Source organism: Varroa jacobsoni, unplaced genomic scaffold (assembly GCF_002532875.2).
Source record: "Varroa jacobsoni isolate VJ856 unplaced genomic scaffold, vjacob_1.0 scaffold_220, whole genome shotgun sequence".
NCBI lineage: Eukaryota > Metazoa > Arthropoda > Arachnida > Mesostigmata > Varroidae > Varroa > Varroa jacobsoni.
The window spans coordinates 29,810-54,362 of NW_019213122.1; the positions used below are offsets into that span (position 1 = coordinate 29,810).

The 24,553-nt window shown below is 43.7% G+C and overlaps 2 long non-coding RNA genes across 3 annotated transcripts in view; one reads left to right on the forward strand and one right to left on the reverse strand.

The window, feature by feature from the left end:
• Positions 1-2,993: 2,993 nt before the first annotated feature.
• LOC147753801 (uncharacterized) lies at positions 2,994-8,594 on the reverse strand. 2 transcript variants are annotated; one of them, XR_015316055.1, is made up of 3 exons: positions 8,274-8,594; positions 7,891-8,025; positions 2,994-4,151 (listed from the first exon to the last, which is right to left on the reverse strand). It is a non-coding gene; the product is annotated as an uncharacterized LOC147753801 (long non-coding RNA). The 2 variants fall into 2 exon arrangements; XR_015316056.1 differs by lacking the exon at positions 2,994-4,151 and adding an exon at positions 4,664-5,072.
• Positions 8,595-10,800: 2,206 nt separating this feature from the next.
• LOC147753802 (uncharacterized) overlaps positions 10,801-24,553 on the forward strand; it is an 83,803-nt gene continuing 70,050 nt past the window's right edge. The window contains exon 1 of the long non-coding RNA XR_015316054.1: positions 10,801-15,670. This is a non-coding gene — a long non-coding RNA (uncharacterized LOC147753802). The remainder of the gene's footprint in view (positions 15,671-24,553) is intronic.

Below are 24,553 nucleotides of genomic sequence, written 5' to 3' on the forward strand. Positions count from 1 at the left end.
AGTCAATAGAAAAACCCCGACAGAGACTTTCTTTTGTGCTGTGCATTTAGAGGACTTTCCGCGCTGTTTGTCGTTTTCATTGAATTTTCCTTAAACTCTCAGCCAGAAAACACATATGAGCGGCGTGAACGAATGGACGAAAGGAGACGCTATTCCGCCCTCAGAGCTTGAGCAAAAAAATAGTTTAGACGCCCATAAACCCTAGAGTCACTTGAACATCTAGGAGAGAACGAAGATATAAAGAAAATACAGCCCGCTCACCGGTAGCAAATGGAAATCTATGTGCAAGGACATCACGGCGCACGCATGGCTTCTTCTTGACACGCTCTGTGCGTGCTGCATGCACAGTTTCGAGCGGTCTTTCTGTGGCATACTTGATTTCATTTAAAAACTTCTGCCATTTGAGCGTTCAATCAAGTCGTCGATAAAACCGTAGACCTAAAGCCGACGTGTACATACCAGCTAGAAGCACACGCGGTTTGAGGCCGATTCTATCATGAGGATCCACAAAAGTCACCAGCATTGGTTTTGTATGTAATGTAAACCCTAAAAGGATTATGGCATAGCCACGGGCCGTCTCCACAGTAAAGTCATCTGACCCCAAAAGTTGACTTATTGCTTTCGAACACAGCGCATACTCTCCTCCCTGTCTAAACAAGACATTGCCTTTAAACCTAGAAGGGCAACGAATAAATAAGCACTTGCCCGCTCTCTTCCTGTGTACCTTTTGGGAATTCGCTACGCTCAACAGTCGAGGTGGCGCTCACAATGACAATGGCACAAAGCGGAATCCACTCTGTAACTCTTTCTTCTACCCTCGAACCACCGCGAGTCGCACAGGAACATTAAACGGTTCGCAGGGAACTGGCAATGCGCAGTGCTGCTTCTGACCAGGTCAGCTTGGCTTCGGTGCCACGCCTTCGATTTGCGTCTTACAGGTTAGGCAGTAAGCAATGGTGACATGGGATGGGAGTCAGGGCTTGTATGGAAGTTCGGGTAGTTTCGGAATTGGCTTAGGTGACGTAGAATGGTAGGTGGAGAGTTCACTGGGACTCTCAAAAGGGAGGGCAGAGATGATTGCAATGAAGGTGCACCATGAAAAGTTGGACGGTAATGCCGTCTCTGTTTGACTCCCTTCAATACTTTCAGGTTGGGGTTGAACTTCTTCCCTATGATCGAGAGGAGATGAGGTGGAAGTGCTTGTGTTAGTCGGAAAGCATAAGACAGAGGTTTTGGCAGCCCTGAATGTGAACAGGAAACGCGCCGCTGCAGATTGCATCTTGCGTTTGCAATTCTATGATAAGAGGTGGCCCACTTTCGCCGCGCCTTTTAGGGTTGAATAACCAACGGACCACAGACTATGGGCGGTGCACTAATAGTAATGGAAAAGGCTGTACAAGTTACTTGTGTCGGCACTACCTTTAGCAATGGTGAAACACGTCACTGTAGTCAATCGACGTAATGGCATATAGGACTAATGTACAGCTAACTTCTGATAACGTTTGGCGCGTCCCAAAAAGTCCCAAAAAGTTTTCTTTTAGTTACACTAGAGGGATGCTGTTTAGGTTCATAGATATACCTAACAGACTATTCGATCACTTAGTATATACTAGTACATGAGTGAAACAAGCAAGCAAGTGCGGTGCAGCTCGCCAAGTAGGACACGGGCGTGATGTAAGTGAATTTCATAGACTCTTTGGGTGCCTAATTCACTAGCTGTTCCTAGTTGTTGTACAGAAGGTGATTTGTAATAAGCATACTGTATTGGGCGTAGATGGGGTAAAGGGTAACTAATAAATCTTCAAAACTAATTGGAGTTTGAAAGGCTGGTGGTTTGTGATTACGAGGAAAGATCTTATGTTGATATCGAGTAGTTTCTACTAAAAAAAAAATAGATATATATATATATATATACAACTAAAATTTAATTTGTATTGAGCTTTATCGCTTGCAGAAATTCGTAGCGTCAATATTCAGTGATGTAGTGTTAAACCTATGTTAAAACGCGTAGCTATAGATAGAAAATCGTTTTTGAGGCTTCTTGAAGTGTTCCACATTTGTCTTCTACTGTATTTATTATTCAAACGATACATCACCGCAGAGAGACCGGAACTACGGGTAACGTTCAATTATTTTCCGCATCTCGATAGCACTGTTCAAACGCTTCGAAACGCGTCGTTGTCTAGTGGACGGCTTGTACATGAAGGAAAACTTCGACAGAACGGTTTTTACATTTGCTTCCGTTGTCGTTCTTCAACTGAAAACGCAAACACCGCCCTATTCATTGCCTGTCTTTGGGTAGTTTGTTTTCTCGGAGAGGCCAGACAGCCTCGCTGCTGCGTTCACCCAGACGGTCCTTTTAGCCAATACCCCTCATTTCTTTGTTATTTCACGTCTATATTCTCACGCACTTTGCGCGCATGCGTTCAAAAGTGGAGCACGGGTTTGGCTATCATTATCATAGGCTATGGTAATGTACGACAGTGTAGATGCATTTCATTAAAGCTGTCAGCTACCAATGGCGACGGCAATAAGGATTATAACGGGGCGTAGAATATGTGGGATATAAGTTTACCGTTATTTTGCCAATGAAGGCTCCAGATGCTTGGATAAAGTTCGCCCCTACACCGCAAACACGTCGTAACTTGGTGAGATGCTTTGAGGTATGAGTTGAGATGGAGACCTCGCGTAACAGATGGAAATTAAGGGGTGGACTCAGACGCTAACAGAAATGATGAGAAATGAGATAAATAGTCACAGTCACATGGGCTCTGTATGTGTATCGTAACATAAATCTACACATATATCAGGCACTGACACCGGCAATGCACTCCGTCGAATACCTCGGTAGCTTACTGCTATTACTTCAGCCACGATATAAATTAACAGGATGAGAAAAAGGGGCAACTAGACTGATATATAGAGAAGTTATTTAAAATATGACAACTGAAAAAAATTATATAAGGGTAGATCTTTTTTTTTTTATAGCACGACTACCACATAGCCGTCCAAATAATCATATTACTAATGAGCGCTAATTTACGTAGAGGCATTTTAGTAAATTTAAGGTTCGGCATGGGCATTAAACCTGCATCCAAAAAAAAAGGTCAGGCGTCTTTATCTTAAATTAAACATATTGTTTTGTCCTATTGAGTTAGCAATGAGAACAACAGGAATCAGCGAGCGAATATTCCAATCATTATTACTCTATTCTCACGTATTTTGAAAGGATGCCTAATCTTTAACTCGTCTACCTCGTAAACAGACTCCGACCCTTCTATAATTTGATTTGCAATTTACTTAGATGTTAACCATGCTAATCCTGTGCAATTTTAAGTCACATATGTCAGGCGGTGTTGGCCGCGGATAAATACCAAATGCCCTCACTTTGGATGGCGCGTTTTATCGAAAGACGACCTTCACTATCGCTTCTCGAGAACGTCATAGCCGTCATGACGAATCATTCGAATCTTGACGGGGTGCAACCCCTGCATTGTTTGTCTGTTAAGTTAGGTAGCTCGTTGTAGTAATTGTAGCTTATTATGACGACCAAATAACCCACTGAGTATTCCCTTTCATTAACTAAGTATTGATAAGCGGGGAGGCCATAGTATATTTGTGGAAACGAAAAGTTGTTCTTAATAATAAACGACTCAATCCGCCATATTGTAAACAACAGAGTCGGTGTTCTTTTCGTACTCCAAATGATCTTATCTGATGAACAATAGGCTTATTTGACCTAAAAGTCATCGCGCATTTAATGGAAGATGCTATTTGATCTATGGGTTTTACAAAAGCATTGTTTAGCGAACCAAAGCAGGTCAATAAAGGTCAACGATATTCTTAGCAGTAAACTTGCACAGAAGCCGGCGGAATAGCGAATTAGCGCCTTCGTTTTACTTCGACTGATGGCAAAAGGGATCAAGGCCAGCTAAAGCTACGGTCAGATCGCTCTACTCCACTTCGCTAATTAGTAGTTTAGCTGGGACATAAGTCTGGTGGCAGGTCTCATCGGCCTTTTTGCTGCTGGTGCAATGGTTGCTGAATGATCTCTTCAGAAACCCAACGCGTGGCTTGTGCTGACGGCCGATGGGATTGAAGATGGTCCGTTCCAGGGGCTGTTGCAGTCGTTTACGCGCTTCTTCCGTGTCCTGCAAACGGGAGTCGAGCATCTCAAAAACAAAGCAAAAGCTGCTCCGACTATTAGAGGACTATTAAACATAATCGCATTAAGTACGCCGCCCACGGAGCCACTGTCGTATAATGTAGTTGTTCCCCATGTTTAAAAAATCATAGGTAAAGGTGAAAGTCCCGTAAGGTTTCTTGGACGGGAAACTTATATGTATTGTTTCTAACCGTTTCTCCTGGGATCGTCTCAGCTTCTAAGAGTTCTCTAACCCGGATAAATTACGTTAAATCGGAGGAAGAAGCAGTGCTTCTTAATGTTGATGGTAGCCTGTAATTAAGGTCAACACGAGCGCAATAACCTCCTTTTTATGCACGCGCATTCGAAGGTCTCTGCGGGCCCAGTGGCAATGGAAGACGGCCTAACATAGCAGTTTTCTCGTCTGATGCTTGCACCTTTTCAGTAGCCCTAGCGTTGACATTCGCTTCTGCGATTTGTCATCTTCCCGGCTATTCTCCTCTGATCCGTTGGTCATTATGACACTGCAGATGAGGCCACTCAACGAAAAGGATCTTCACACTACCACAATGGAATATATATCAACCTGTATGCATTTTAACGGGTCGTGTCAGAATATAAGGTAAAATTCACACTATCATCGAAACATTGATTGAAAGCCGCAGACTATTGGTACGCTTGAAAATATATTAAGAGAAAATTTTCAAGGACTTTATTGTATGACCAAAAAACGAGGATTGTCATAAATCTCATTCTAGCTATTGATATGCTACGAAAATACTATAAGTAGTAGTATCTAATGCCGTTTCCTTCAGCATGTCGCTAGTAATCTCTTCGTTTGGCCCAATCCATATGTATATATAGCTGTTTCCGAAAGCGACATTCGACCAATCCGCTATCTCGTTTATTTATACCTGCTTCAATAATACTGAAAAAGACAATTGATTAGATATATAAAGCCCTCATCGTTGGGTCTTCGGATGTTTCACAAACGAATACACAGACCAATTGCTTCTAAAGGTAAAAGTATCTACTGTGAGACGAAAGTCAATAAATAAATCACTACGATTAGTGCGAAGCGAGAATTTTTGACAATGGCATTTCTTACCTAACGATCTCAGGCAACGGACATCTGAAAGAACATAATTGGTCCTAGCCTTGACAGATCAAAAAACACGATGAATCGATAGGAAGGAGCGACATATTTAACTCAAAGAAACGGCGCGAACCGTCTTCACTAAAACGAGCTACAGTAGCCAGTTTTCGCAGAAGGAACTTTGCGTAATGCCAAAAACTGAAAAAAGGAGCTGGAGTTCAGAGTTTTATAAGAAAATAGCCTCACAATTTCTGAAAAAAGGTTATTTGGCCTTCGGCGAGGGTCTTGAGACCTGTTCGCAAGTAGAATTGCAGCCTCTTCCTTCTCTACCTTTGAATACAACCGATTGGTTGCTCTCTTTTGTTCTAGTGTGAGTATCTTGTAACTTGTCCGTGGTAAATGAGTTCAATACAGCATTAGTTAAGTAAGGTTTCGAAACGAACCGTATGTCCATGTTCAATCTAGCTCACTAAATGACCTTAATCTTAGTCCAGTTATCACGTTTATGAATTTTGCACGAAGTTACTGTCTGGCCAAAAATACACCATTTCTGGTGGCTATTAAATTATTGCTAACTTAACTTATAATCATTGATAACTACCTGTAGTTCCCGTAGTTCTGTAGCTAACAGTTGTGTAGTTTTCCACCCTCTAGTTTGGGTAGCGCTAAGGTACTTTACCTGGTTTTCATAAGGATCCAAGATCATCAGAGAGTGATAAACAACGTACTTTTTCAATGGCAATGCTGCACTTAAATTCGCTAGCGTTAAAGACGTATGATTGTTGTACTTCGTTAATTTGACGGAAGTTAATTTCTAAATATCTAGTCAATATCTTTTGGAACTAATTAACGTAAGTATATCATTTGGGGTACGTGTATATCATATGAGTGTATCGATATCTTCCAAAAGTGTCAAACCATGTTTTTCCATTTAAATTATAGTAGAAGCAGCAGTTTCCGTGAGAAGGCGGTAGTAACGTGTTCGTCTGAAAAACCTAAGAACCCATGTTTAGAGGAACGTGTTCGAAATCAGATGTAATCTCATCTCATTTCAATTAGGGAAACAGTTATCTGAAGAGATGCACTTCATTTCTATACATTAGATTAGAAGTCACAGGTTTAACGTAGTTAAATAAAAAAAAAAGTAAGAGTCAGCCAAAATTAGGTTTAGCCACTTCTGTATATAGCAGAAGCTCATGCTATATAAAGTAAATTTCAGATTAATCTTCAAGGACTTATGTTCAAGGTAGCGGTTTAATTTCAACTTTATCTATAAAAGTTATAGAATATTAGATTTGAAGTAAAACAGCATGGTTTTTGTGCTATATTCTAGACCCTCAATCCCAACTTACTAGATTATCAGCGCGTTTTTGTCTAAATCAGTTAGCCTAAATCCTGTATTCAATGACAACATTATGTCAACGTAAAATCCCTTCCAATCCCAAGATTATTTCTTCCCGTCGTATATGCAGCTAATTACGTTTTGCGGCTACCCTGCTTCCTGCCTACTTTAATACCAACATCCTGCAGACTTCACGCAAACTGAATCTGTAAGAAACCTTCGCTTGCAGCATAAGGCTTTCAACTGACGTCCATCTTTGCTTTAACGTTCAGTTCCTTTAACACTCGAGCCTGGGTCAAGAAGGTCGAGGCACCGTACAGCATTTATCAACGAGTATGGCCACAGCTAGAATGTCTGCGTCGGAAAAATCTGATCTATAGATTTCTTTTGCGTTAAATTCGTTGCAATGAACCAGTCACCTATTGGCCACTGCAGACAACGTCTTACGGTCAGGCTTACATGAGTGCACATACTCGCTCCAACGAATCCGAAGAATCGAAAAGACTCCAACGAGCCTCTCTATGGCGCCTGTTCAACGGGCCTACACAGAAACCAGTAGAAGCCGGTGCACAAAAGCTGATGATTTAGACCTTTTCGCTGTGTTCGTCTCGTTAACAGTAGATCAGGGACGAATAAAGCAGTAATCACACGCCATCGGTCTACATAACGTTCTATATTGTTAGCTATCTATCAGTGAGGCCCACTACCAGGCTCGTAGCTGCGACTGCTGTTGCTGTTGCCGGTGTTTCTTAGAACTCGCTTCATAAATCAAGAGCGCGATTCCTGACGACTTTCCCGGGTTGGGTCAACGACGGCCTGTTCCAGGGGATATTGCTTTTTGGTGGATTGCTACCGTATTTCACGAACAGAAGCGCTCGAAAGAACAGCAAAGGCTGCCCCGACTACGAACGAGTGCTAACTATAAAAGCGTTAAGAACGTTACCCGCGCGTGTAGTTGCTCTTGATATTTAAAAGCAATGGGTCTTATCAAGGATTTTCTTGATTCTGATGTTCCACATTCAGGTGGGAGTCACTTTTTCTAATACCGTTCTCTGCTGAGTTTCCTGTGAGTCTGTCCTGAGTTAGGGTGACCGCAATAGGATGGGAGCGGAGCAAACATCGACCAGTGCATCCAAAGGCCAACATGAGCCAACATCGATCTCCTAACGGCTCCTCTATTCACTCTATAGCTCTCATTGTTGCTTTTAATCTTCTCATCCCAAACGGTGCCTCTTAAAAAGGCTCTTTTTCGAAGCCCCTAATATTTCCACCTTTAGTCACCGTATTGTCAAGGCCATTTGTACTCACCGAAATCCTTGTGAACTATTGTCGCTCCTTAGTTGCCCCAGTTCTCATGTATTACTTTGCTAATTTTCTCTGCATCCTTTGCTTCGGTTCGTTGATTTGACCATCGACTATTTTCCTGCTGTTACTGCACATACCCTTAGACGAGATGTCAAAAACATGCCCTAAATTATTATTATTATTAATAGATGAAGTAGCGGCGGATGCTCAAGAATTAGAACTGTCGTTGCTATTGCTATCGCTATTGTGACCACGGGGTCCTGCGGGCATACGTGGCTTAATACTGTCCTTTGTGTTCGAATATATATATAACGTTTATATATGAACTTCGATTGTCGCTATATCATACGGAAAACTTTTCATTTAAGAACAACGAAGTGACCAACTTTTGATAGGTTCATATGAAGATTTCCCTCAGAGGATAATGTCTACGGAAATCGATGTAGGTTGGTATCATCCAGTATTATTTTCCTATCTTGAGTAGAACGGCCTTTAAGGAAGGAGCCAGAAATCCCGCTTCTCTACAACGAGAATACTCGGCTCACTGAAAAAAACTTCCAAGCGTCAAAATTGATGTTTAGAAAACTCTTCTGCTCATCATACAACAGGGAAATTGCCATAGTCTTTAAATGCAAGGGTTACTAAGGAACCATAACCTGCTCAGTTTAGCATTAAACTATATTATTAGTATTATCTACTCTACCTGAAATTTGTGTTCGTTTTTGCCATTTTTCCTTTACAATAATGGATAGCCGAATTCTCCGCATTCAATTATTTATGTCCCTTATAACTTCACCTATATCCCATATTACCTTACTCAGGAGATCCAAATACGGCCGACGCAGATTTCTCGAAGTGCTGCAATGCTAACATTCACCCACGCGTTGTCAACCACTATTAGACCAGAGGCTAAAGCAGCCCTTGAAGAACTTATTGGGTTAACTTTTCTTGTTACTTTTGTCGATGACGTTCGCTAAACTTCCTGTTGTATCGGCTCGATGAGTCGGTCTTTAACAAGTCACAATAATACCCGAACGCTAGAAGCAAATCCGAAAAAAATGATCCGAATTTAACCAAGTACAGAGCGGAACTGCACAGATATAGAGACACCTTAAGGAGTTGCAAATCACCTCCTGATTCTAACTTAACCGATAACTTAACCGACCGATTCTATGATGCCGCACTCAAGTCTTATATCATATGAAAATGCTTGTCTGATCAATGAGAGAACAGAAAACGTAATTCTCTTTACACTTATTCTTACCAAAACGACCCTTTTTAACCTACGAGTGGCTCAACTGTCCACGGCATATCGCTATGGGATGATTTCCCAACTTTGACGTTTATTATGTACCCTGTATTAGCTCGAAAAGTCGAATCCTAAAAATTCCTAAGGGACTAACAGAAAAGGAAAAAAGATTATTTCCTCATTTAAAATGAGGACAGGCAAGAAGACAACAGTAATCATTTACTCGAACACGTCCAGAGAGACAACACTATTTATATAATTGTTTAATAAAATATCCGCTTTATATTCTCTCCGATAAGATGCATCAACATCTATCTACCTTCCATAGACTTAAAACTGTCTTCCAATGATCGCATTCACGAACGGATACAGCAGTTGGACCTATATATTGCATGTGGAGCCCGTTTCGCCAGGTCATCCTCTTATTTCCTCGATCCCCGGCACTTATCTCTGCTGTCAAACGAGTCTTCGCTTGTATAGAGTCTTTTGCGGATATTCAATCATAGGAAAGAGGCTTCTTAGCACATGCCTCTATTCGTTGCTTTGAGGCAGTTGTGCTTCAACTTGTACCTTCATATTATTTCTTGCTTTTTTTGGTTGCCATCTCGTAACCACGTCCTCTGACGTCATAGTTCAACCTTTGCCGTTGGTCCTCTTGGCACTTTGAGGGTTGCCTAGCTCCCCTTAGCTATTCTGACCGTTCCGAGAAGTAAAGCGCATGTCCGGTGAGAGTTACGTGACAATGACTGCTTCCGGGCGACTGCAACTTGCCTCAAGGCCGTCGGGCAAAGCAAGGTGACTCAAGCAATAAAGACCCACGCGATACAAGATTCGAGCAATAGAAACAGAACCACCATCACCAGCACAATTATCATTAACGGTTGCGATATTGCTACGACCATTATTTTTTCGTCTTCAGCAGTTCGAAATACAGCTACGACTGACAGATGCCGCCACACCAAAACTGCCCCCACGACAGCGAGCGGTCGAGGCCGCTAGGGTCGTTACGTTTAACACAGCAGCATTGCTGTCTTTCTCAGTTGCATAAATACTTCCCTGTTGCGTGGCTGAAGCTTTATAGTGGTTTCTTTTTCCCATGTACTTTTTCAGTACCCCTCTCACTATAATTTCTCTCTTACCCTCGCCTTCTCTCTCCCGTTAGTTCCTTCAGCAGGCAACTCTCACCTGCTGCGGCTGCCGCGCGCTTGTTACCGTAGGTCAAGCGACGACCCCTTGCGTATGCTAGCCCTACCGCGTCTGCTAGTAATACGACGTGACGAATGCCCTCTTCTACGTTGACATAGACGGCTTGATCGGTAAATTCTCACGCCACATCTACAGGGCTGTTCAGCCCGGCAAATGACACGACCCAACCACTCGCTGTAGATACAGACATAAGTAGACAGCATTCGCATCCCCTTTACGGAGTGTTGATAGAAAGTTTCCGTCAGTCGTGTACATCCCACATGGACAAAATAGCAGGGATTCAAACAAGAGAAGAGTTAGGTCATCATTACCATCAAATTCTATCATCACTGACTGGGGCCGTACTTACATGGCAGTTTTTTCTACTGCAGGCGCCGCCGTAGGCTCTGTTACCATCACCATCACGGATGGTCCTTTCCACTACTACGTGTCCTCTCCACTCGCTGTTTGTTGGCTGTTGTTGTGTGCAGCTTGGAGAGCCGGTTAGAAGGGATCGTCTTGTTCGGTGGCTCGCCCTAGCTAGCGAGCAATCGTGGTTAAAAACAGCATAGTCTGTTCTTGCTGGATGACCGGTCGTAGCTAAAGCTGTTGTTGGCGGTCTGGCAGTTGTCAATGCTTGGAGCAGCAAAAGCTAGTGGACAGCGGGAGCGCGCGCATCGGACTAACGCTGTTTGCTCCAAAACAACCTGAGGGACCGTCAGTTAATCGGATAGAACGGAGCGCGACACGACAAGACGCGCCGCGTCGAGCTGATGTGATAATCAAGCGAACATAGACCAACAGACAAATACACACAGACATCAGGAGAAACAACGATGAAGAATGGTGGGGTTAAACGGCGTTCAATTATCAGTGATGTGATGCGTTCGTCGATACATACGATCGATTCGATGCGTGCGTCCAAACAAAATAACAAACAACAGCTACGGTTATAGTTAACACTACTCTTGTTGATGTTGGTATCTTCAACGGGTAGCAGTAGATCCTACTACAGCGACTGTAATAGCCCTTTATAGAAGAAGACCGGCAACGATATCAGACAGAAAACCCCTCGAGGACATCTGTTGTTCCGCAAGGCGACTGATACCGTTGGCGCTGCTGCGAGTTTCAGAGCAACTTTTGCGACGACAACAACAACAATAACAACAGAAACTGTCTAACAACGCGAATAATAACAACAACTACAATAATAACAAAAACAAACATCCCTGCCTCGACTTCGACTCGCGCAGAGACGAGTTAGCTGTTGCTGGAAGAACGATGGGGGGCAACGAGGCCGTAATAGCAGCAATGAAAATAGGTTAAACCAATAGAAGACGACTGGCCGCAATATTGTCTGGCATAGCAGAATCATAAGTGTATAGCTGTACGTGTGATCCCTAGCTGACGACCTTGAACGACGCTTATCGAACCTCGGAATTGAGTAACAGGTTTGAAGCTGTGATTTTTATGTTTATGCTCTCGATGAACCTCGGAACACTCGACGCCGAACAGTTTTTGGTCTATCGATTGTTCTAGTACCGACTGTAATTATTGTGTCAGTCGCAACTCGTTTGTGTCGTCCGTTCAGTGAGGCCTAGTTATCAGTGAGTCTACTGGCGTGCACCGCAATACTGCTATAGCTTTTATCAAATCAGCTAAAACTTCAAGTACGAATGATATCGACCATTACTGTCGAATCTTTTTCTGTCTGCTGATAATTCCCAACTACTAACGCTGTTGCCTCTGCTAAACGTATAGACAAAGATCTTGTTCTTTATTACTATTAATCTATATACTACTGTTATATCTGCGAGTGATGCTACAGCTGCTCATAGGGCGACACTTGATGCGGCAGTGTTCACTCGGCCTCATACCGGTCGCTGTGCTGGGCCGGAAAAGTTGTGCTCAAAGTGCTCCGAAGTTGAAGTGATTAGCGACTAAGGTAGAGACCACGCCAGCTCCAAGGAAGTCTAGTGGACGAACATAAGAAATAGCGGGTACTCACATTCTAAAAAGAAAGATCCGAAGATAATGAGGCTATTATTTTTTTACTTAGCGGATACTAGCAGAACCTATCAGTGAAAGCTGACGACAAGATACGGAGTGCAGAATATACGATGGCTTCATGAGTGGGGTAGTAAAATAGAAATAAAGAGAAAGAAGGTACGGACATAATTCCAGTAGGTAGTTCCTACTTTAATAAGTAGGGCCAATGATGTTATCAAGACGAGAAAGGCAACCATCTGGTCATTCTCGCAGTCAATCAAGCGGGAGCATTTTAGAAACGAAAAATAAACGTGAGGCCAGAGCCGAATCGAGTACCAGACAAGACTTAAGAGGTAAACAGTGAAAAGTTAGAACAAGCATTGTCACTGCGTACGCGAATAAAAAAATAAGGCTGAAAGTTCACTGTCTGACTAGGCCGTTTTACAGACCCGCGCACGCAGCTAACGTCAGTCGGTCGATAGAGAACACGGACAAGCTATACCTGCTGCAAGTGCAGCTTTCCGACGACGTTACGGAACCGCGCAAGCCGGTGTGCAGTTAAGTATGTATCGTCTTGTCGACGGTGCTAGCATCATAGAAATCGATGAGACAGCTGCTCGTTGAGAAGTGATACGTTTCCAACAGCATTGCCTGTGCTCATTGTCACGTATTGGGGCCTATTTTGTATTTGGGTCTGTGTTCCGTAACCTTCGACGAGCAGTGTGTGACTAATGAGAGTAATAAGGGGTATCACGCTACAACCTTTATAGAAGCAAGAGCAGCGTGAAGAAAAAACTGCAGGAACTAGGACACTGTCTTGATCGGACCAGCCTCAGAAGAGTTGTCCACGCAAAAGCGTGCCTGTGCGCTGTGCACGCTGCGCTTGACATACAGTAATAACAAAAAACGAACCAGCAATAAGTTAACGGGTCAACAGAACAACGAGCAACTGACATCAACAAGAAAAGAAGCACATCGCTATAACGCACGTACATGAATGTGTACGTATAGATACAAACAACAGTGGTACTATATTTCGACGCATTTCGTCGCTTCTGCACTGTCCCGTGGCTTGTTTCTGTATGCATGTGTGACAGGTGTTCCTCAAAGTTGTCTAGACTGGTTTGCGTCTCCTGGCAAACTGTGCCTCTAAAGACCCGAGCGTTTCATCGGTAGTGCCGTTTCGCCCGTTCAACCACCGACATCGAAGCTGGGTCGGATTAAACTACACCGATAAGAAAGCGTTGAGTGTATAGTGAACATTTGATCAGCTGTTGCTGGGTCAACTATTTCTGCTATTGCTGTGGACATAGCCGCGAAGGAAAACTGAACGAAGGTGCGATCGAAAGCTGGGAATGGAAAAGTGTTAGAAACAAGCTTCTAAAAAAACAGTGTTCTGCAAGCCACAAAGAATCGACTCGATCCAATGGATTCAGCTCGACCAACAACGATCTATTAAATACGGAACGTCATCGGGCAAAAACCTTGAATGCAAGGTTTGTCTCTCGTTGGCGTAATTCGGCCTACTTCTGTCCTATTGAACTGGTTTGCGTCAACAAGCTATTTCATAGCTGATTAACGTGGAAACAACTTGTGTTAAGTTAACAGGCGCTCACACGCAGCTCTTTCTAAGTAGAGGCTGGCCTTGGTGAAACAAAAAAGGGCGTTGTGCCGCCGCCGAGATCGCTGTCGTTGTTCGAGTGAGTAATCTCACTCGACCATGCACGGTCTTCTATGGTAAAAGGCCCAACGAGTGCAGTCCGTTCGGTTACTGCTTGGCTGGTAACGCAAGATTTTAGACGAAGTGTTTGAGAATCTGATCATCAAACCGATGTACATAATCGGCTTCGAGTCACAATGGACAACTTAGAACGGTAAAGACCGCTCGTTCACGGAGGGGTTGCAGATTACAGAATTTTCAGGACACACAGGTTGAACCGTAAACATATGAAAAGGCAAAGGACTGACAAAGACATGAGAAGGACGCACAACAACCCGCCCTCAAGAGGAGACCGTTCCAGACCCTATTCTAAAATAGAGTCGACTGTCGGGTATCTGCATAATACTTTTGGTTGTTACAAGGATTGAGTAACGGTACACGCTCGATCACTGGCTATCGCTTCGGTCATCTGAGCACGACCATTCCTCCAAACCCGGCATGCTGGCAAAGGTCCGCGAGAGATTCCCACAACCTTCGAAGTTTCGTGAATACCCAAAGAAAAAGCTTTACTTCTTCAATAAAGCGGTGTTCGCTTCATGCCCTAAGCACGTACAACGACGCTAAGTCTCGAATAGTATTCGTTCTGGATGCATGCTCCATCTTCGTGTTGGGCCGGTGTGGCGGTTCTTATAGTGGCGACGACAGGCAAGTAAACAAGCAGGAAATGGAGAGAATTTGCTACCGTCGCAGTAGTTGAATTTTTTATGTTAGCGAACTCGTTTTGGTTCAGTACCAGGATTCGCAGTTCGATTTATCGTTACTGCTGGTGCCGCTACAAGTGCTTGTACAGTCACCTGTAGATGTAACAGCATCCCCCGCAGCCAACAGGGTACTGACCACCTTCCAGTATGCACAGCCGTTTGTTGTTTTTGTGATAGAAGTAGATCATACCGGTACTAGGCGCCTCAATGCGCCATTGCCGGCCAAGCATCACCCCTACCTATATACTATTGTATAACAAACTGAGTTTAGTTAACGGCTTCTGCAGCTAATCGAGCTGCCGTCAACGCCGGAACTGTCGCGGTGCGTTATTATTTGCTATGGATAAACGAGGCTACTGTGATTATTGCGATCGAAAAGGGGCGCATGCCTTCGCCTGTAGGGGTCCACCGTTGGCTACTTAGAAAAAAGAACAGGTAGTCGTCGTGCTCCATATGGTGTACATGTGAGGAGGCTTTTAAAGCCCGCAACTGTGTCGTAAAGAGTATCGTCGCCGATTCGTAACTTATAGTATTCAAGTGAAATTCGTATACTGATGTCTGTAATTGTCATTGTATCAAATAGAGGCAGTCTGCTGTACAGTGGGCTAGTATTACCTCCAGATGCATGCACAGCAAAAACAATTGGCTATTGAAGAGGATTAGTAGTAGGTGGAACGGCGAGGCGTGACGCACCCACTTGGAGTACCGTTGTTGCTCTTTAGAGCTGACATTGTCAGCGTGAACTGACCTCAAGTCGGTGGGGGGTGTGCGTGTGTGTGCATATGCAGTGCAGTACTATGTGGAGGTCACTTATCCGCGCGAGAATATCCCATTAGACTGTACAGACCCATATATACCCGCAGATAGTATATATATATATATATATACACACAAGAAACAGGCAGCAGTAACGAGATAGATAATCGCCGGAACAACGTGGTAAGTACGTGATGAGAAAGAGCATTCTTAAGTTGAACATTGTTTTTTCGAATTGTTTGTTTAATTAAGTTGAATATACTTACATTTAAGGAGGAAGTATGTGCGAGTTACAGCTTCCTCAGTGATCGAAAAAGCTGAAGATGAAAAATGCCGCTCAAGCAAACTAATCACTAGCCTTGCAATAGAGAACTGTTGCCACTAAACGGTAGTTCTGCATCCAGCCCGCTATTACAAGACTTTGTGTCTACTAATTATTAAGAAAGTTAAGAAAGAAATACTATACCAATAATAAGAAAGAAATTACACTGGTCTAAGGACCTTTGCTAAATTGCCATGCAGCATTAAATGTTCGGGGTAGTCAGAGTTAAATCATCAGACGTACGTACCACTGTGATTTGAAGTAACAAGGAAATGATTGACTGTAAACGGCTTTGCTATTATTATCATCGTCATTTAGTCATCGTACTGTTGCCATACCATCAAATATCTATTGCGTGTTCTTATAGCCGGTGAAGCGCTTACCGCATTGTCACGGTAAACGGACAGTAGATTCACAGCTGTGTACGTATCGTTGAAGATGCGCGACCGACTTTGCTGAAGCCTACCATTGAAATCGATCTTGCCAATATCAAAGTAGTGATGATTCGTCAGTCGATAGGCGTCCGTCACCTTCTCCAGTTGCAGATAACTCTGTCCGTCGCGCACCGGCTCGTGCAGTCGTTGTATATCTGCGTTGTTTTTAGCGTCTCTGCTTGATACACGTATCTTCTAATGAATGCGAGATTTTTAGTTCTGTGATGGCAAGCACTGCCAACTTCCGTACGCTGTCGCACAGCGAACGCTTTGTTCTGTTCTTTCGTCCGTCTCCGGGTGGCCTTTCGGTAGCGATGCCCCCGTTGACGAAACCGCTGAACACCCCGCACGAGTAATTAGCTCATGATATCTCCGTAATAACCTTAGTTCGTGCCACTGATATATCAATAACAACGCTGTGCGTCTTTGGACAAACTTGTTGCTTTGGAAGCAGCTCTTCGCTGATGATCGTTTTCGTCGTCGAAGTCGACGCTACTCTTCGTTTTTACCGTCACCGCCGTCATCGGCCTTATCATCTTCGCTTCAAAATGGTCTCCTTTCTTTTCCTCTGAAGTCTTCACGTGCGGCCGAACTAGCGATTGTTGTTCCATTCTTTGACGCAAATATTTGCTGCGTATCCCTCCACCGCAACCCGAACGCACACCTGTTAAATACCGAGAGCAAACCCCCAGGTATACCAATCACCAAATTTTCTTTATTCGGCTCGTTATTAGCAGTCGTGCTTACCGTACGTGACACAGTGTCATCCATTCACCTTTCACCGTCTTCGGTGCTCGTTATATACGCAAAGACTACTGATAGATATTATTGTCGCTCAGTTATCCGGAACCTGTTACAGGAAGCATTTCTGCCTCGACCGCTCCTTGCACTCCTGCCGCTTATAGGCGGTATATTTTGCCTTCGCCACAGACGACATAGAACGCCAGATGTTACGTCTCAGACGACATTTTCTCAGTTAACTGGCTCTAGCATCATTATTGGCCTCGCTAGTTTGATAATATTCTCCAGAGTAGCAACGGATAGGTAGGTGGTGCCACCTTTCACCGGAGCAGCATCAACAGCAAAATCATTGGGAACACAGTCATCATCATAATTATCGTCCATGTTGATGACAGCGGTACGAACTGCGGCGGTTCCTACCTAAAAAGAGCCAACAGGTAATGGGCAATTGGCGCTGAGCTACCTCTGTGGGTAATAACAGTAACGGTCGAATCCGCCGGTAGCAGTAGCGCCGGCGGTGGCGGTGGCGGCAGCAAGACGCCCAACTCATTTGACGGATAGGGCAGGGGCCGCCGTTCGAGCTGCTGCTCTAGTGTGTACACCGCATTGTGCAATGATGCTAGATTTCCTATTTGATGCTGACTCCATTACTGCGTCTGGTAAAACTCTAAAGACAACGATTCCCCGCAGTGGCAAGTGGTATTCATATAAGGACGCGTAAATGGTCGTCATCGACGAGTCAGCCACGTTGTGTACATCGTACAAACAGGCGTGCGTACACTTAGACACATAACCCGTGTACTATGCTCTGCGCGGAAATATACGTTTTGTGTATCTGTGCTTTTGTATGTTTGTTTTTCAGAAATGGCATTCTTATTTCGTTTGCAGCTGTGTCAACAGATGCCGTTGAGTCTGATAGATGACTGATTGTTGATTGGCAGAGACGGCGACGCTAGCGGTCGAGGAAATGGATTTAAGGAGAGTTCCTCTCGACGGACGTTTGCTCCGAAGCAAGGGGCACATGCAACGCTGGCGATAAGCAGCGACAAGCTCCGTAGGCGGCGCACTAATAACGAGGGAGATCGGTTTCTCTGCGACGGGAAGCAAATGATTCGTTCGGCTTACAGCTGGTTCTGACGTTAAACTTCTGAAAGGGTGCAGCCCGACAAGCCATCCGGGTCGGATTAAGTGCCGTATCACGCAATATTACAAGTCACAACAGTTCACCTATCTGAGCTCGTCCTCGACCGAAGCAGTCGAACCTGTCAGACAAACGGGGGTTTAATGGCTCGCAACAGAATCGGTAGCAATCGGATCATTGCCGACCAATTGGTTAGGAAGTATAGATGTGTGAATGACTCACACACGTTCGGAAAAATCAGGAAAGAGAGAGAGGATCTCGCTTTCTATTTCTTCAAGAAACAAAAACTGGGCAATTTATGAGAGGATTGTTTGCAAAAGGATAAAGGCCATATGTTCACATTGCGTGATTGTTTAATGGACGCTTGATACGACAATGTTCTATAGAATCGTTAGAAATCAAAGGGCGACGATCGACTGTAGCTGCATAGCACATAGTCAACAGATGTTGTTTTATGAGATGAATAGATGATATTTGTCTATTACCCTGTGTTTTGCCGCGCTTTCCAGGTCGTCTTCTACTCACAAATCTTTCCTGGTTCGTATTTTAGGCCAAGTGATCTTTCAGGTAAACAGCTACACCTAAAAAAAGACAGAAAGATGATCCCCATTATGAAAAACTAGCGATGTTTGAAGCAGCCATTATTTGTCAATGTCACCGGCACCCTGTGTCAGTCTGTCGAAATATTGAAGCGTCAGTGCTGACGGAGTCGACGCGTTGAGCAACGGTAGCAGATTTGCCGAGGAGATCGCTGACGATGATCGTTAAGCCGTGATCAAAAATGTTCCATCCGTTGGATTGGTCCCATGTGTGACGATAGCGAGTCATGTCACTAAATGAACGGACGCACAACTGATCAAAACAGGATGACAACAGTCTAAAACAGTCAACCGGATCACTGGCTGCTATGATTAGTAAAATACATTATGCAATATAGATCACGTTGGTGTCAGTGGGTTCTCTATGTAGCCCTGTCTATGATCCGCGCGTACTGAGCTTCACCGCTAATCTAGATCAATATCAAGAGGACATAATCTAGCAAGATGATCTCGCAAATATTGACAAACAAATTCATAATTTGCCATAAAAGGCTTAATCTTAGTAGCCCACAATTCTAAAGTACCCCATACCAATTTCAATCTAGCTTGAAGTTCCCAAAGGTTAAGTTTTGCGCAATTTAATTTAAAAATATCTTCTTATGGATACGACTCTGCAGTGCTTCGCGTAGAGAAAACCCATAAAATACTAACATTTAGACGGGTTCTATTATTTTCATTAAAGATCCTTCGTATAGATTATTGTGTCATTCGTCGAAGTTTCATTCCTCTACAGTTGCCCCGTTATAGCTTGCTCCGTAGCGCTCATGTTGTCTGGCGGTTCGTCATTACTATGTTCAACAGGTGGTTGCTGTATAAACGAGGCTCTCTTTTCTCTAGGTTGCGCCTTTGGCCACCTGGTTGAGGCCTGAGGCCTGGGATCCAGCTAGGCTAATCAGGGCCGTCACCCAGCCTTAGTTATCGACAACGTGGGCACAGACAAGCCTGCAGCGTTGATAGATTTTTGCACCCGGCTGATTAATACTAGCTTCCTACATCGTCTTGATAGCAACTGCTCATATGAACTTCAGGCGTCCCATTGAGTCCCGACGATCCACCCTTCAGTTGTGATTCTTCTTCATTACCTGACTCTGTTGACTTTCACGAATACAGCCAGCTTACGGTTAGGCCAACTAAGGCTTCAAGGTTCCACACAGGGGTCGTTTCTATTAGTAGTTTGTTAAACTACGCAGCGGAGAAGGCTGAATCATATGAAGGCGCACACTTTTAACGGACTTCCTCTAGGGCAATTGCGGGTTCCGCCATCACCGTAAATTTTGCCGCCGACGCATCCAGCTTAGCCACTGCTGCTCCTATCGTTTATCATAGCGGTGCTATACGCTCATTAAGCGTACCGTGGCGTGGTGCCTGGTAACAGACTAGACGAGTGGGTTGTATACGGAGGAAAGGACCTCTGTGTAACTAGCGGCCATCGTTACGCGCATTGCAACAGTGCGTTGGGCTGGAGAAAGTAAAGTGGAGTATCAACAGTTCACGCTGTTGCTACTGCTGATGCTGTCGCAACCGCTATTTTTTAAGCGAATGACTGGCTGGCATTGTACAAGCAAGCAGGCTAGTAAGTAGTCCAATGTGTTTTTTTTTATTTTTCGTATTTTTTTCAAAAAACTGGATGGGCTGAATCTTAATTTCTCCATGGCTGGTCGGGTAAGAGTGAATGGGAAACATGAGAAAGGTAGAATATAGTACTTATATTGTTAGGTTTCATTGGTACACTCCGGATGTGCGTTTAAGATCCGATACTAGACAAAGTTTTTAAAGAAATTAGTCATACACCTTGTCTCGGAACTTTACGTACACGTTCTCATTACACTTGAAAAATGATCATAGGCAATGACGTTATAGTGTCAACCGCTCATACGCTATAACATCTGAAAATGAGGATTCGCTTGGACCGTGCTGACACACGCCCTTTACATTTAGACATTTACATAGCCCCGGATCTATTATATTGACCTGCTGGCGCCTATTCTATATCACAAGATGCCTACACCTAAAAGCTTTCTTCTATCGCTTTTTGCTTTCGTACTGATTTTGATCCTCTGTTCGGATCAGCGCTCTGTTGTCTTCTCTACGACGAAACACACATATGTAAATCACCCTACACGGTATGATTCGCGTACGATCACTACAGGCTCTGTTTATCCTTTAACATCGACGAAAAAGCTCTAACATATAACTGTAATGCGTCACTCGAACACGATATTGGGAATAACACTGCCGCACTGGCTATCATAAAAACATTAGATTTTATAAACGGACTTCACCGCTTTACTGCTTTTGTGTACATCACTGCACTGGTTCTTTTGCCAAGACGACTCTAATATCTAATCTGCTCGTGAGGTAAACTTTCCGCAGAATCTCTACTGTTACACCGAGAAATTAAGGCAAATAACCTAATTTCAGCACAGATTCTAGCCTAATAGCAGCCAGCCACTAGCCACAGAGAACTATCTACCGCAACAATTTTAGCTGAAAGTAGAAGGTAGCGAGGCGACCCTAACTAATCCTGAACAGATGTATAATATATGCAATCTGGCTATCGCAATCTGCTTTTCCTCTACCTCTATTACGTTGTCACTATTCAATTCTACTAAAATTGGTACTTCCTGTATCGTTTTGCGCTCATTCCTCGTTGACAGATCTCACCAAAAAGAAAGTAGTACTGATTTTTCAGAAGATCACCTTTTTCGAATTTGCTTTCCTTCTATGATAGGTGTATACATATAAGGGAAAAGAAATAAACCATACCTATACGTCACTGTGGCTTGTTAATCACGATGGACTTCCGAGGAAAATTTCCCTACGCCTGTCAAATAATGGCGATGGCGAAAAAGATGGTTGCAACAGGCTTATAGCCTGATGTGGGGAGGAAAGTGGTGAAGAGGGCCGTATGCTGGTCGCCGGGAAAAGGTAAACTACGAGTGTATCTAAGAATCTGAGCTCATGGAATAGATACAGGCACGAATGTATGCCGCAGTTCTACGCAAGCAAATTTTATGTATTGAATTGTGGGCGAGTGTTCGAATCCGTAAGATCCGAGCATGGGTCACGCAGTTAATGACAGCCTTTTATCGTTCGCCTTAAACTGAGCGCAATCGAAAAAACTGTATATTTTGAAAAACGTTTTTTGTCTATCATCGCTACTGGACACAGTGTGGTAGTTTGTTTAAATGTCCGTGGGTTTTTAGTAGGATACATATGTTTATGTTACGGTAATTGATTACTTCTGGTACCCATCCCTTGCGCTTCATTTTTTTGAGACCCCCCCCCCCTTCCATTCCAAATTCTCTAATGTGACCGTACGTCTGCCTGCCGTGGTCCAATTCACGACGATGTATAATATCGAATGGCGATGCTGTGTATAATATGAAGTAGCCAGAGGATAATAGTAAGGATCATTCCGTAAAAGAACGTAGCGTTAAGGCTGTTGATCATGTAATGTTAATATTTTGGTGTCTTCGTGGAAGTAGTTTGTGCCATGCTTTGAGTTTATTCAAATATGCCTTTATCTAAATGGGGGCGTATCCGTTATTTCACGGAGTTGTTTGGACCTCTTCAATCGTTCGACAAACACTTCTAGAACCTATTAGCATTTCCCATCTGTTGATCTCTGGGTGCTGATAATTTTTATAATACGACTCCTAATGCTCTTTAATCCGTTGCCTTATGACGTAGGGCCCATGTATCTATTGACCATTAATAAAAGCTAAAATACATGACCTGAAATGTATATGAAACTATTCACAAGTGCTCAATCCAAATAATGTTAATATCGTCATCTTTGACATCTGAATTTGGCTGAAGGTAACGTGTAAAACAAGCACGAGAATGTCTGGCCTTCAGCCTTTGCGAGCGCCTAAATCGCTAATACTTACTTCGTTGCTAAAATGACACGAGGTTATTCATCACCGCTATATCGATGGACTGACAGGCCTTTCTATTGATTCACGCGAAAGGCACGCTCCAGGTCCATCCCGCACAGGTGGACATCATGGCATGCCGTTTAGTTACTTTCTGGGGTACGCGTTCAAGTTGCCTATTAATGTTCTTTGCCATCTGTCTACTCATGTGTGATCAGGCTGTCAGAAATAGGCCAAACGACCTGTTTGATCTATGTATATCTTCCGCTAGGGCGGCCGTAATGTAAATCGTATAATGGATTACGTTCTGTCATTGTCGGTCGTCAGGCAATCAAACGACGAAATCAAACGGAACTTATCTTTGTTGGCCGCTTATATATATTGTACACGCCCGTCTCTGCGCCCGTGAAATGCTGCCAACAATAAATCTGCGACCGATTTATAGCGATTTATTCGGCATGAGACTGTCCTTTTATTAAATTAATTCGAACGAAATTTACTTAGGAAAAATGATTAATTTTATTGTCATTGCTAATGTTGGCTGCACGCATCTTTACATTTAGCTACATTGCTTAGATATGTATGCATATTTGAGGTCGATGGTAGTAGGGTTAGCACTTTTTGGCCGGTTCTGGCCTCGCCTTACCAGTAGCATTTCCGCATTGTTTTTGAAGTTTTTCCCCTTCTTCTTTGCTCAGATCGTGCTTTTATCTCCTGAGCCCGGAGCTGGCAGAATGAATGATGGCTTAATTGCGTGGCATTTTAGATCCCTACATTACTAGCCCAGCAGAACTGTCTGAGCAGAGATCTAGATCAGTGCGAGGCTTCAGTTGCGTTGCAGATTCCGATACTCAACGAGAGAGGTGCAAGGGCGATATATATGCCCTAAAAGAAAGACGAAGCCCAATAGGCTAAAAGCCATTCTTAAAGAAGCTAGCAGCTGCAAGCCATACCTACTGACCACTAAGCAAGGTCATATTTTTACCTGGGCCAGAAAACAATGCTTGAACAAGCCGATGGCGATCCGATAACTTAAGCTGCCAGTAAGCTTCTTAGGGAGTTTGCTCAGCATCTGCCGTCGCTATGTCAATGCGTTTGTGAGAAACTGCTTAGGTGACCTGTCTGTGTTCATCGGTGAATGAGGGTTGCTTTGAGACGACCAAAATTTCGTCTGTATGCCTGTGACTTTGCCTCTATCTGCATATCATCCCTTGGTCTGTTGTCTTTCTTTTGCACTACTTCTCTGTATAGGTTCAGTGATTTGGAAAGCAGAAAGCGGTGGAATTGAGGTAGTTCCCGCCAGTTAACAAGGTAGATGATGTCCATATCATGTCCTCGCCGCCCTCTTCGACTGCGGCAGACTAAAACGCTTGTACTGACGACTTCTTTACCTTGAAAGCATCGGTTTCGCTGCTGCTGCCTCACAACTTCTGCGTCGCTAACCATTTCGATTATCAGTAATTATTTTTCCTCTCCCGGAATGCTCGTCATATTCAGTAGTCGATAGGCACTAATCGAGCATGAGATAATCGGATGAATCATCTACTTCTGCTAATTACGTTCGGCTCCTGTTACTGCTGCTAGCGTCGTTGTTTGCAATTTGCATAGGATCAAGTTGGATAAGGTAGTCGTCGAACAAGGCGGCGCTTAAGAGCACTGGCGGAACATCGTAAGCAGACTGGGCGTCAAGCAAGCTAAAATCGTCTAGAAAAGAAATCGGGGAAGTGCAATGTCAGCAGAAACAGGAAGCGCGAAGTAGAGATCTCTCTATAGACAGTAGAGGCCGACTCAGACTAGAGCGCAGTGTGTTCCTTGGGGGACATCATCGATGTACCTGATGCAAACCTGAAGAAAAGCATTGAGAAAAAAGAGAAAAGGACCACCCCTTTAAAGAGTAATATTCAGTGGCGTAGATGACAGATAAATAGCCGTTCAGATATACTCTATTTAT